At 42.1% G+C, this 14,654-nt stretch overlaps 1 protein-coding gene across 3 annotated transcripts in view; it reads right to left on the bottom strand.

Annotated features, from left to right (window-relative positions):
- Positions 1-7,465, bottom strand: part of csrnp1b (cysteine-serine-rich nuclear protein 1b) — a 29,536-nt gene extending 22,071 nt beyond the window's left edge. The window contains exon 1 of one of the 3 annotated variants that reach the window (XM_073048834.1): positions 7,340-7,465. The gene's annotated coding sequence lies outside the window, so the exon portion shown is untranslated. Of the gene's footprint in view, positions 1-6,415; positions 6,884-7,240; positions 7,263-7,339 lie in introns of those variants that run through there. The other 2 variants (XM_073048825.1, XM_073048816.1) reach the window with 2 other exon arrangements.
- Between the last annotated feature and the right edge of the window lie 7,189 nt (positions 7,466-14,654).

Genomic DNA, 14,654 nt, shown 5'->3' with positions numbered 1-14,654 from the left:
TTTGAGTATCACCAGATCTGGTGAAAAGCAAGGTACAGTTCTGTGTGGAATATGTCTGGTGGTGGAAAACTGACAGCATTGCTGACTGAGGCAGCAAGCCTACAAGGAATCCAACTGCGGAAAACAGGAGAAGGCCTCTAGAGTCACCTCTAGCACCATCATCCAAAACTCAGTGCTCAGTTCTGGTGTGTTGCTTCAGATTTCCAGTATCTGCAGTTTAGTGACGCTTTTCCTGCTTTCTTCTTATTACACTAGAAGTGTACATTTTTCTATGGGACCCCCCTCAACTTTTACTGTGACTGCTTATTCATGAAAATGGGCAGGTGTAACAAAAGCCTGAAGGAACCTGCTCTTGAAACTAATCAGCTCAGGGGCATCACATATGTGCAGACAGAACATCTGGCTGCAATAGAAACCTCTCCTCACAAATGACTGGATTATGAAGTTTATTGGAAAGAAAATTGATTAACTCTAACCCAATGTGAAGTGTCAAGAAAATCTGCTTGCACAAGTGTCCAAAACAGAAATGAATCTTGGGATTCTAAATGACAGTGCCTGAAGTTAACTGAGTTCTAAAATACATCGTGGTTTCCATACTAAGTGCTATCAACATAAATGCCAACTACATTGGAAGTAAATAAGTGAAAATCCTGCCTCTACTGGGGCAGAGTGTATGGGGAGCAGTACAGAGCAACCCTTCCCACTCTTCAGATCTAACCATTCCTTCTAACAAACCCACTTGCACCCCATCTCAGTGACAGCATACTTTAGAATAGTTCTTTTTGCCTTCTCTCCCAATACCTTACCACCCCATCCCATAAACACAAGGCCTTTAAACAGCATTATTACAATTAAAACTTCCATCTTTTTTAGCTGCTAATGCACTTTTCTGTATTTCCCCCCCACCTGATTCTATCCAATGCTCAGGCAACACCTGTTTGGTTTTGATGATAATTTGCATTAATATCCCGACTGGAATTCAGAAAGCTACTTCTGTTTGAGTAGTGCCTCAGATGAGCTGCAGCTCAAATCAAGATTGCAAGCTTGTATAGTTAAGCATAAATCAACTTGAGTTTATGTGATTCTATATCCCCCTCATTTTCCCATCCCTTCTTTCCTTGACACAATTTGCCATGGACAGGTTCCTGCTTGTGTCGCACCCTCAACAAGCAGGATTCATTAGACTACAAGGTCAAATCCAGTAAGTAGATCAATTGCTGTTTACTTAAGATTCTGTTCTGCCCCAAAGTAAACCTGTTCCCCTCAAATACAAAATTTCACATCCTTATGAAAATGTTATATAAAGATGCACAGCTTTACCGTTTCCCTTTATTTCTCCCTTCATGCTTCATTAGAAGCAGGTTGATGGAAACTTTTAATGTCTTCTGCTGATGTTTATATTTTCTAGAGGCTAGAGTTGGGAATTGGTAGCAGAGTGGGAAGATTTGAAAACAAAGAACCTTAAAAAGGGAATTCTCATTTAATCGGGCAATAAAGTCATCAGATTACCATCCTGAAAAGCGATTAAGAAACTGATCCATAATACAGTACACACATTCTATTCATCTCTCCTTTTCACACTTAAACTGTCATCCGCCTGGCTCCTATGATTTGGAGTTTCTCTTCTCAGCCCAACCCCCAATTAAAACCTTTCTCTTTAACCAGCACTTGCTCATCTGTCTTAATATTTCTATCACTTTAATTTGTTCTTATGAAGAAACACCTCAGGAGAAACTACACTGAAAACAGTACAAGCACAAAGCTACTGCGAAATACACTTTAAATGAACTGCATGCAAGTAGGGGGTAGAATCTGCCAACAAATGCACTTTTAAGATTAGAAAAGTGAAGTAGTTAATGAGGACCTGCCCCTGTCATCAGATGTATTTGTAAATGTGAAACCAAACCTTTACATTTATGGCAAGAAAGGAAACCTGCAAACTGTCTAACATTAGAATTTTGGCAACACACAGAAAATGCTGGAGGAACTTAGTCCTGATGGAAGGAACTCTGCCCAAAACTGTTGACTCTTTTCCATAGATGCTGCCTGGCCTGCTGAGTTCCTCCAGCAATTTGTGTGTGTTGCTTGGATTTCCAGGATCTACAGATTTTATCATCTTTAACATTAGGATTATACTTGGTCTGTTAATTGCACAAGGCAGTACGACAGTGAAAGGGTTACAACATCACAGTCAATTGCAGAGAACAAATTTCTCATCTACAAAGGCATTTTAGTGTCCCAAGTGTCTAATCAGACATTGGAACTTAAGAAGTATTTATTTGAACATGGTGTCCAGAAGGGTCAGCTCCACTTTTTTGAAACTCTATCAGCTGCAGAAGCTTTCTGAAGGTGTGGCTATATAAGCAGATAAACCTGTTTCTCCATGCATATGGAAGCTCACAGCCAGACATTGATACATTTGCTGTCAGGTCTCCTAACTGAAATCATTGGTCAAAAGGAATGATAGGTTTTACACCATATGCACCTGCACCGTGCGTCAGAAAAATAAATGCTAATCTGCAAGAAGATTCTCAAGTAGTAGAGAAAGATACTACTGGAGAGAGAAAAACAAAAAATCTGTATGTCAGATGATTAACTTCATAGTTTACCACCTTCAAATAGCTTCATAAATCACCTGCCTTTATGGCACCCACCATACATTTTTCATCCAAAAGAACACAATGGGAAAAGCACAGTGGCTTGCAAACATACCATGCCAAGGGCAAAATGTTCAATTACTGTAAACGTATTTACAGAACCATAAACCTGAAGTGGTTGGGAAATTCGCTGTGGTTTTAATAAAACTGCAAATGATGCACAATACAAGAACTACATTGCAATTTTAAAAAAATAAGAATTCTTTGAACACTTCTGTGAGACGCTGAGCCACACAAAGTGGGGAGGACCAGGATTCAGCCCCTTAAGAATTTAATGTAACGCAGAAATACTTTGGATAGTTTTTCTGACTTTGAGTTTCGTGCATTAATAAATATTGAAATAAAAGAAATTGTAAAACTATATGGACAATAATGTACATCTACAGATATTTTAGACTCACAGCTTTCAAGTTAATCAGGCTCTCTCAGATGAATTCTAGTAGATTGGGGGACATGATCCCTCCAAATGCATCCTAATGTTTATTTATAAAGCAAATTAAAAACAGTGCTTCACAAAGCCAGAAGTGCTTACTTTATATAAAGCTTTCTTGTACCTCAGAATCTATGCTCATAGTGGCTCCCTTCCACTGGCAAGTAATCTTTAATCATTAGTGGGCTGCTCTTATATAATGTCAATCTTGTCACATAATGCCAGTTTCTTAAAGCTGTTTGGAGTCAACATTAGTATAGGTCCTGGAATTGTATGCAGTCCAGGTGGGCTAGGACAATAGATGACTTTTAACTAAGCCATGTTTGGGTTTTCAAAACTATCAGATAACTTCCCCTCAGTCACTTTAATTACCAGGCTTTTTAACTTGCATTTAAAATAAAATGGATAAAGTATGTCCATCCATAAATTATGTTCACTGGACCGTTAGTGGGATTACATTACCACCATACCACTTATTAAAAAGTTCCTATTTTCTTTACCATCTTACCGCAAAAGGACAGCTTAAACATGAAAATGGTAGCAAGTTACACAATGTTCAGCTAGAATGTCATACAACCTCTGAAAAAAATGGGATGAGATTCCAGAATAAGCAGCCAATAGCTTGACCCAAACTCTAATGAATTTCAAAAAAAAACTGAACAGATAGCCACAGAAGAGAATGTGAAAGGCAATTAAAAGGAAACTTTATGTTACGCCTCCCATTGTTATGGTCAGCAGATTTCCTCCCCTCCATCTCTGCCAAAAAATCTGCACACTTTCGTCCCTACTGCACAACAAAACGACTCTCTTGTTAAGGCAGCTGGCTTCGAACCAACCAGCACGAGACCTCAGTTCCTTTCTACCCTCCTCGCTCCAGCTGTGTGCGCCAAATGAGAAGGAAAAAGGCCAAATTTAGAAGGAAACCAAATCGCTTCTTTTTTTTAAAAAAAAAGTGCAATGGAGATTGTAAGAAGAGGGTATTCAAGAAGCAAGGAGGAGCTGGGTGGAGAGTAAAGGAGTGGGAGGGTGTTTGAGGAATGCACAGTATCTCTACTGAAACAGATTGAACAGTGCTCTTGGGATTAATAACTATCATGTTCTACTGCTGATTAATTATTTAGTCAGGCCAAACTGTAATTACAGCTGTTTCTCACAAGGTGCCACAAACATATCTCAGAACTACCATGAGTTCTACCCACTACCCTATATTTAAGGGCAAATACTTTCCCAGTTCATTTATTTTACTATATTTAGAACAGATTACATCTGAAGTCAGTCTCAATAAATGTGCATCCGTCACTCTGCTGAAGTGCTACTGACACCAAGCACTACCAGAAACCACACCAAGTCCAGCAGCCTTAAAAACAAAAATGCTTCACACAGGCAGAAGGAAAGACACATACACATATGAATAAGCAACACAGGAAACCACCAATGCTGGAGGAGGATTTCATTTTACAAAGGGTCAACAAGAGCACTTGTGGGTATAGGGCTTAGAACGGTGGGGGTGATTCCAAAGAGACAATCCAGGAAAGAGTCCGAGAAGGAAGAGGGGGTGGAAAGGAAGAATGCAACTGAGATTCACATCTTCATAGGCTTAAACATGGCCAGTTGAGGCAATCTCCAATCAGATCTGAGTTGGTAAGATTTGTCAGGTTAGTTCAGAACACAAACTTTTCTCCCAGGAATTTCAACTCTTGGGAGAGTTGCTGTAATTTTCAATTCAATTCAAGCAAAGATTTCTAATTGTGCAGCAAAAGTCTTCCACACAACTTCCACAATGGAAGTACCAAAGGCAACTTTAAAACTACAAGGCAAATTGAACTCCAAAGGTGTCCAATTTTTTTTTTGAAATCCATGGACCACATCCAACTCTTTCTTCATCTGTTACATACCTCTCATTTCATTAGTGACAAAGTCCATTGCAATTGTTTCAAAACTCTGGAACTCTTCCTGAATCTCTATTTTGCTTCAAAATCTTTTTATTGAAGCCTCTGTAAACCTCCTCTTCCCTCTAATTTCAGAGTCCTCACTTCCTCAGCCAGGCATCAAGGGCTATTCTTTAAAAAAATTATAACTGAAAAGCGCATTAATTATTTCCTACTTTTATTTTTTGTGTGATTGAGCTAATCAAGAAGACAAATTGGGAAAACTTTAATTTTGTGCAGGTGAATTTAAGATGTGCAGAAGCATACATCTTTGCTGTATGACAATCAAACCTCCCTCTGTAACAATAAACAACAAACTCACCTCAATAAAAAAAATCTGTAAAGGATGTGGGATTGAGACAACAAAATGGTATTGGATGTGGATTAGGGTATTTGGGGAAAGAAAAATTTGCAAGAGTAAAAAAAGAACAAGCCAGCCAATCTGCAAAAGAGAACTCAAGAGACAGAGAGAAAAAAATCACAGTGATTTGTTAATTTGCACAGTGGAACTGATTCAGCCATAAGAGCAGACACAGCATGGAACTTAGTCTCTTCAAGACTGATCATTATCTCCCATCACTGTTGACTGAGGCAGCTTAATTAACGTCTTTGAAGTCAACCTTTCAAATACCTCTGCATTACACAGGCAGAAAACACATAACTTACACAATCAGAAGCATGTCTGTGACGATACTATTGGAAAAATGATCAGAGTACCTAGTTAGAGATCAGATGATCACTATTGTTTACTAATTACTTGAGAAGCAAGAGGCCTCATTTTCAATTGACAAGAAAATGTACACTACTGAAATACAGCATATTAACAATATAATTTATTCAATATATTCTTCAAAATATGCATTTCCAATTGAGGAGGCCACATTATGTGCATTGCAGAAAGTAATCACTGATCTTTTCAGTAAAATGTCATCAGGACAGTGCATGTGTGTAAAATTAAATCCACTCCAACGTGTATGAAATGAAACGCTGGTAGCAGTGAGGTATGGGCATATAATTCTGCTATACTGTGCAGTACTTTCACTCAGCATAAACTCAGACATCCTACTACTCCAGGTTACTAAGGCAACATATTTTTTCTGTCTAGCAACTCGCAGGAACAGTCTGAACCTACTGAATAAGCACTTTTTGGAACAAGAACAAAATTACATTCACTGTGTTCCAGACACAAATAAATGTTATTTTTTAGAAACAGATATGCAGACATTTAAAGATATAAATATGCACTCATTCCACAGCTATTTCACATTAAAGCAAACTGTAACACCATATTTGACAAGTAATGCTCATACATACCATCCAAGTGGACTATCTAACTCCGCCAGGCAGATTGCATACCAGAAATTCTATGAAATCTTATAACATAAGCGAAAGAAACTTACCTCTTGAGAATTTTCAGGGCTCGATAACCACCATTAATTTGAAGGGAAATAGAAGACAGGGACTTTGAAAATATAATTTTAAAATGGTAGGCTGAGGCTTTTTATATAAATAGTGGCTTTATGTTCTCATTTTGGGTAGATGTGGCTGTGGTTTCAGGGTAACGGGGGGAGGGTGAAGAAGGGCACTGAGAGTTGGTGGTCCCTGAACCTTGACGGGATTGAGAGGGAAGGGAAGGTGGGGAGGGGGGAAAGAGGCTGGAGCTTCTGGCGGCGCCGAGGAGCCGCAGCTTCGCCAGTTGTTGTAGTCGCTGCCGAGGCGATAGCGCTACCGCTGCTGCTCCTGACGGGGACCGAGTGAGGAGGAGCTGCGAGCGCACTGGAGGGGATTGAGTTACAGCTCTAGCCTCGCCACTGACTGGCTCCGACTGAAGTGACTCAGTCCTCAGTCTCTTCCCCCCCTCCCCTCCCCTCGCTCGCACTCCTTGCTTTCGCCACCCAGCGGAAAAAAAAGCCTTACTGCGAAATTGACGCACATTCTGACAACCTCCAGCCCACTGCTTCCTGTTTCCAGTAAAACCCTTTTTCTTCCGTCTCCAACCAAGTCATATTTATTTTTAAATAATGCATGATTGTGCAATACTTAATACATTTCAAAGTAATTCACGAGGGAAACTGTAGCGTAAAAAAATACGAATTATTGTAAAATGAAACGAGGGAAACCAGGGATTTTTCCTAGAAGTTTTTAAGCCTGTGAGTGGGGCTGGCAAACGCTAAAAAAGCCCCACACCATTCACGACAAAGCTATCAACTTGAGGTTTGACTTACACCCCATCCAACAGCCAGAACACTCCTCCCAGCACCGCACTGCAGCGAGTAGCATCCACAGGGATGAAAGGGGGAAAAGAAAGCCTTCCTTGACTGTACCTTTTAAGACCAAGATCTTAGCTGCCTTGACGGACAGCAGCAGTAATCTTATAGTCACCCCTCCTACAAGTTGCTTTCCAAGTCACACATCATCCCGCCTTGGAACTATATTCCCGACCATTCATCACCGCACGTCAAAACTGCTTGAGCTCCCTAGCTGAAATCTGTGGATTTGCCTTCACCGTACAGGCTGGAATGGCTCGGGTAGGTGGCTCAGCGACCATTTCCCATTGGGGAATGACAATCAATGCCTTGCCGATGCTCCAGCCCACTCATAAATTAATAAAGAAGCATTATCAAATTATTTTGGGTATACAAAGCACTTTATTCCCCCACTTCACACGAAACACGGCACAAAAGCTCAGATTAATTTCGTTGCCACCTGTCACGTTTTGCCACAATTTTTATTTGACAAACACAACCAAAAGTTCGTCAGAATTTGGCTCATATCCAACAAATAAAGACACTGACTCTTAAGCGTGTCTCCTCTGACGTCACTAATGTACAAGGGAAAAGAAGGTTTCTCTTTCCTCTAACGCATTGAAGAAATATGATGCAGAGTCTATTAATCTCTTGTGTCAAATTACACACTGCTGAGGTAACAGAACTGAAACGGTGCCTGATATATAAACCTTGTACTTCTAACGTACAGATTATCCAGCTCTACTGCATGGGCAATTAATTACGTTTGTTCTAACCATTTAGCTGAAGTGTTTTCATTGTTAAATTTTCATGTATCAATAACCCTGTGACAAATTCCACGAGTTTTTACACAGCAGGAAATGAATCATAGAATTTTACAGCCTGCTGAGTGGCCACTTGGCCCATCCAATTTAAAAAAATCTTTAGACATGAATCACACGGGCAAAGCTGCATCTCACCTGTTGCCTTTGAATAGCTGTAGTCTTTGTCATGATACTGGGAACTCATGTTAGGGTAGGGAGTTGTCATATTTGTGAACCAGAACCAATCTTTATCCAAGACAAGACAATGTGTGAGACACTAATCCCTTCACCTCGCTTAGTCTCTGAAAAAGTAATTCAATGAATTCCAGTTATTTACTCTTTTCCCCCAATTTGTTTTAAGTTCATCCATTTCAAGCATCTATAGGACTTTGGAGACATAGGGGACTGCAGATGCTGGAATCTGGAGCAACAAACAATCTGCTGGAAGAACTCAGTGAGTCGAGCATCTGTGGAAGGAAAGAAATTGTCATGTTTTGGGTCAAAATGTTGCATCAGGACTGAGATGGAGAAGCACGATGATCAGATAAAGAAGCAAAGGAGAATGGCAAGAAAGGATTCTGAGGCAATTGGTGGACTGAAGAGGGGCGTACGATGACATGCCAGGTAGGGCAGGTTTCAGGGATAGAGCGAGAGAAGGTGACAGGTGATGAATAGATGGAGGCAAACAATGAGGGAGAGGACTAAAAGGAAAACAAACCAGCTGGAGCAATCTGGGGGGAGGGGTCTGTGTGAATCTAGAAGATAACTGCTGAAGAAAGATAAACAGGAACACAAAGCCCTTCCACTGCTAGATTCTGATAAGTAAACGAGGTGTGAACTACGAGTGGAGAAGTGAACATTAATTGGATTCTGCTGGAAGGAGGGGAGGAGGGGGAGACTTGTGTGTAAAGTGTGTGTATGGGACCAAAAAGGGGAATGGAAGGAAGATGAGTGAAGGCAGGCTGAGGGGAATGGGACAAAACTAAGAGGATGTGAGGATCAGACAAAGAAATGTAGGTAAAAAGGGGGGCAAGTAAAGGGAAAAAGGGGTTGTCATCTAAAACTGGAAAATTGGGCTGTAAACTGTCCAGGTGGAATATAAACACAAAAGATTCAGCAGATACTGGAAATCCAACACAACACAAAATGCTGGAGGAACTCAGCAGGTCAGGCAGCATCCAGTGAAATGAATAGTCGATGTTTCTGGCCAAGACTCAGCCTGAAACATCAGCTAAAAACACAAAATGCTGGCAGAACTCAGCAGGCCAGATAGCATCTATGGGAGGAGGTAGTGATGATGTTTCAGGCCAAAACCCTTCATCAGGAGTGAAGTAACATGGGATGGTGGAGAGGGGATAAGAAGTGGGGGGAGGGATGAAGTAGAGAGCTGGGAAGTGATAGGCTGGAGGGAAATGGGAAGGTGAAGAATTATGGGAAATAAAAAAGAAAGAAAGGTAGGGCTGGGGGGAGCTTATAGTGAGGGGGGAAAAGAAAGAGAAAGAGAACCAGACTAAAATAATAGATAGGGATGGGGGTAAGGGGGGGCAGGGGTATCAACGGAGGGATGTTCATGCCGGCAGGTAGGAGGCTACCTAGGTGGGAGATAAGGTATTGCTCCATCGACCCGTGTGTGGCCTCATCCTGACGGCAGAGGAGGCCATGGACAGACATGTCAGAGTGGGAGTGGTCTGTGGAATTGAAGTGTGTGGCCACAGGGAGATCCCGCCACTGCTGGAGGACTGAGTGCCGGTGTTCGGCGAAACGGTCTCCCAGTCTGCGGCGGGTCTCCCCAATGTATAAATGGCCACATCGGGAGCACCGGATACAGTATATCACCCCAGTTGACTCGCAGGTGAAGTGGTGCCTCACCTGAAAGGTCTGTCTGGGGCCTGGGATGGTGGTGAGGGAAGAAGTGTGGGGGCAGGTCTAGCACTTCTTCCGTTTGCAGGGATGAGTGCTAGGAGGGAGGTCTGTGGGGAGGGATGGGGGATGGGGGGGGATGAATGGACAAAGGAGTCGCGTAGGGAGTGATCCCTGCAGAAAGCCGATAGTGAGGGGGAGGGGAAGATGTGGCTGGTGGTGGGATCACGTAGGAGGTGGCGGAAGTTACGGAGGATTATACGTTGGATCTGTAGGCTGGTAGGGTGATAGGTGAGGACCAGGGGGACTCTATCCCTGGTGGGCTGGCGGGTGGGGGGATGGGGTGAGGGCAGAGGTGCGTGAAATACGGGAGACACGATGGAGGGCAGAGTGATAGTGGACGAAGGGAAGCCCCTTTCTTTAAAAAAGGAAGACATCTCCTTTGTCCTAGAATGAAAGGCCTCATCCTGAGAGCAGATGCGGCGGAGGCGGAGGAATTGAGAGAAAGGGATAGCATTTTTGCAGGAGACCGGGTGGGAGGAGGAATAGTCTAGGTAGCTGTGGGACTTAGTAGGTTTGTAGTAGACATCGGTGGATAGGCTGTCTCCGAAGATAGAAACAGAATGATCTAGAAAGGGGAGGGAGGTGTTGGAAATAGACCAGGTGAATTTGAGGGCGGGGTGAAAGTTGGAGGTGAAGTTAATGAAGTCGACGAGCTCAGCATGTGTGCATGAAGCAGCACCAATGCAGTCGTCGATATAACGCAAGAAAAGAGGAGGACAGATACTGGTGGAGGCTTGGAACATAGATTGCTCCACATTGCCGACAAAAAGGCAGGCATAGCTAGGACCCATGCGGGTGCCCATGGGTACACCTTTAGTTTGGAGGAAGTGGGAGGAGCCAAAGGAGAAATTGTTAAGGGTGAGGACTAATTCCACGAGGTGGAGAAGAGTGGTGGTAGAGGGTGACTGGCTGGATACCCCTGCCCCCCCTTACCCCCATCCCTATCTATTATTTTAGTCTGGTTCTCTTTCTCTCTCTTTCTCCCCTCACTATAATCTTCCCCCCAGCCCTACCTTTCTTTCTCTTTTATTTCCCATAATTCTCCAACTTCCCCCTAGCCCATTTCCCTCCAGCCTATCACTTCCCAGCTCTCTACTTCATCCCTCCCCCCACTTCTTATCCCCCCTCGAACATCCCATGTTACTTCACTCCTGATGAAGGGTTTCGGCCCGAAACGTCGTCACTACCTCCTCCCATAGATGCCGTCTGACCTGCTGAGTTCTGCCAGCATTTTGTGTTTTTATTTATTTCCAGCATCTGCAGATTCATTCGTGTGCCTCTGAAACATCAACTGTTTATTAATTTCCATAGATGCTATTGACCCGCTGAGTTCTTCCAGCATTTTGTGTGTGTTGCAGGTGGAATAAAAGATGCCATTCCAGCAGTTTGAATTCATCTTGGCAGTAGAGAAGGCCAAGGATGGACAGGTCAGTGTTGGAATGAGAAGGGCAGCTGAAATATTGTGTAAATAAGAGTTCAGGATGACCATTGCAGACTGAGTCAAGTTGCAAACTGTACTTGATCTCTGCATAACTTTGAATGTTTTTCTAAATTTGTTGTTACTATTCTTTCCGAAAGCACATTCAAGATTCTTGGTTTTAATGTTTATGGTCCAAGACAATTTAAGAGTAACAAAAACATTCTGGGGCAGCAAGATAGTGTAGTGGTTAGCACAGCACTTTACAGTACAGACCAGTTCCCATCATCTCCTGTCAGGAGTTTGTATGATCTCCCTGTGACTGCATGGGTTTCCTCTCACAGTCCAAAGGCATGCCAGTTGGTAGTCATTGTAAATTGTCCTGTGATTAGGCTTGAATTAGATTGGGGGGTTGCTTGGTGGCATGGCTCGAAGGGCCAGAAGGGCCTATTCCGTGCTGTATCTCAATAAATATTAAATAACTAAATGAGTATTTTAATTTTGTAACATAGAGGGACTTGTCATTTGAGGTCAATGTTCTCGGGAATATTTGCAGAAGTGGTTTATAGATCTAACCTTTAGCAAATTGGTAATTCATGGCCAATTACATTGGTAAAGTAAACTTTATATCTTCTGCACAATTTATGGCAAGGGAGAGCTGAGCTTTCTGAGGTCCTGTTCTGTTGCTGGTTTTCTGATGTCCACCTCTGGCAAAGTGAAAGTGTAGTACCGCTTCATTGCCGCCTCTAGGAATGCCACATTTGAAGTTGTCTGCACGTCTTCTTTTTCCCAGTTTTGATGAACTTTTCAACCTGTAATGAGTTCTCTGTTTCTCTTTCTGCACTACTGCTATCTGACTCACAACTTTCAGTATTCTCTGTTCTGTTTAGAAGTTCAGAACATTTGTTAGCACTAATGTCTCTGGTTCAGTAGATTGTGGTACATAATTGAGGCTGGCTGATTTGTGCGGTAATGAGGGAGCTGTGCAATGTTAGATGTTCCAGTTTTAGAACGTTTGTGAGACTGAAGCTTTATCTTCTCTCTTTTATGAACATAAAAGTTTTAAAGACATTGCTTGAAGAAGAGTTTTCCTCATACTGTGCCTCAACTAATATCAATGAACTAACAGTGGGCTAGCTCATTTATTTCATATCTATTAATGGCATTTTGCCTTGCATTTTTTGTTTTCGGTCTTTCATACATTTTTAAAGTAACTGCACCACAAAATATATAATTGAACATAAAGCAACTTCAGATGTCTTAAAACTGTAATAGGTACAATCTGTATGTAAAATTCTTCCGTTTACAACATAATACACGGCTGCTGATAGATTGCATGTAAGAAATATTAAGCAAATATTTTCTATTGTAATGTTGCATAATCAGGCAGTGCATCTTCTGATAATAAAGATCTATTATGCCCTTTTAGTCCTCCATGATTCAGTTTTCCTCATTATCCAGTTTCAGAATCCCTTGCATCATGCAGAAAATGTAAAAGCAGAAGGGAATTGGATATGGATATGAACAGCTGTTGTTCATTGTTGAAATTAACTAACACAGAGGCAAAGATCAGTTAATTATGTAGATCTGGTAGATTTATATGCAAAGGTCACATACTTTCCTAGAATTTGTACATTTCAGTCTAATGAAGAAGAAACTTATGTGTGTGTTTATATAATGCTTTAACAAACTTTTAGGACTACCAGTATCACGGATTATAACTCAGTGCAGTCAGGGGAACAGGTCCTCATCTTTCAACCCAGCAACATTACAACCTTCTAGATTTAACTCTTGAGTTCAATAACTTTGATAAGTTGAATTTTTAATATGCTGTTTCAAATTTATTATATTCACTTCATGTTCCTTTGGCAATTTCAGGTTAGCAATTTGCACTTACACCTTTCCTCGATGACTTTTTGCTTCGTTGCTTCTCCCCATTTGTCATTTAATCTTCCTTACCGTTCACCCTATCACTTTCTTACCTGCGCGTTCTTTCTAACCCCTGCAATATCACTGCAGTTTAAACTTGTTTAATCTCTATCTATTCATTACTCCAATAAAAGGGCATTGTTCTGAATTGTTAATTATTTGTCAATTATTTGCAATCAGTTTGTACCAAGTCCCTTCACAGCAATGACCCTTCTCTTCATACAGGTTTGGTGTCATTGAAATTGTTTTAGTAAATGATGGTTCAGATAGTGGGAAATCTCTTGTTACTTTATAGAGTGTCACGAACTCTTTTATATCTACATGAATGGGCAAATTAGGTCTTGTCATTTTAAAATGACAGCACAACATTTGCTCAGTTCTGCAGAGTCAACTTAAGTGTCAGCCGAGGTTACATACTCCAGTCTCAGAATGGGGTTTGTATTATGGTCTGCACTTCAACAATGTGTAAAAGCAGGATACGCAGCCTTCAAGTACATTTGCTCTTTCTTCTTACAGAAACATCTGCGTGATGTGAAGCTAGGGCACGTCATCACTGATGGGGTCGTCAGATGTTTTGGGTCTCTCACCGTTGGCCAGGCGACCTGACTGGGGTTGATCAGACCCCGGCCTGTGCCCCAGCAGCAACCCATGGATCTGCCCTCTTTATCCAGAGCCATCTCTCCTTCTCTCTCTCTCCCCCCCCCCCCCCCCCCCCGTGATTCCAAGTTCAGTGTGTACTTTGCAGAGTGACTGGCCTGCAAAGCCATGAGACCCACACTTTGCTCTCCAGCCTTTTCTTTGGCAGTTGTTCTTCAGATTCTCATACTTGGCTCTTTTCCGCTCGAAGGCCTCCTCTATACGTTCTTCCTACGGCACAGTAAGCTCAAGCATAAGAACATACTTCGGTGAGTTGGACTACAACACAATGTCAGGCCGCAATGTAGTCTCCGTGATGTGGGGAGGAAACTGTAGCTGTTTTCCCAGGTCTGCCACTGTTATGATCACTGTTGTCATTATCTGCAATCTCCTCTCCACACCACCTTTGGCCACTGTTTCCAACACTAGATCTACGTCCTCATCAAATCTTTGCCACTCTGCTGTCTGGCAGGCTTTGGGCCATCTGATCCGCACGGTCTGAAATGTGATGTTGGGATGCACAGTTTGCACCACGCGGAGGCTCTGGGTACTGTGGGGTGCTTCCTGACCCTGCTCCTCCTCTGTCTCACCAGATTGGGAATCTTGCAAGTACTGTAAACATGTTCTGTATCTACTATACTTCCAGGTAGAGGGTTCCAGACCTCTATCAATCTTTGGGTGAGAA

The sequence above is a fragment of the Hemitrygon akajei genome, chromosome 1 (assembly GCF_048418815.1).
Source record: "Hemitrygon akajei chromosome 1, sHemAka1.3, whole genome shotgun sequence".
Classification (NCBI taxonomy): domain Eukaryota; kingdom Metazoa; phylum Chordata; class Chondrichthyes; order Myliobatiformes; family Dasyatidae; genus Hemitrygon; species Hemitrygon akajei.
The sequence above is the reverse complement of the archived record's forward strand: the minus strand, read 5'-3'. Positions and strand labels throughout refer to the sequence as shown.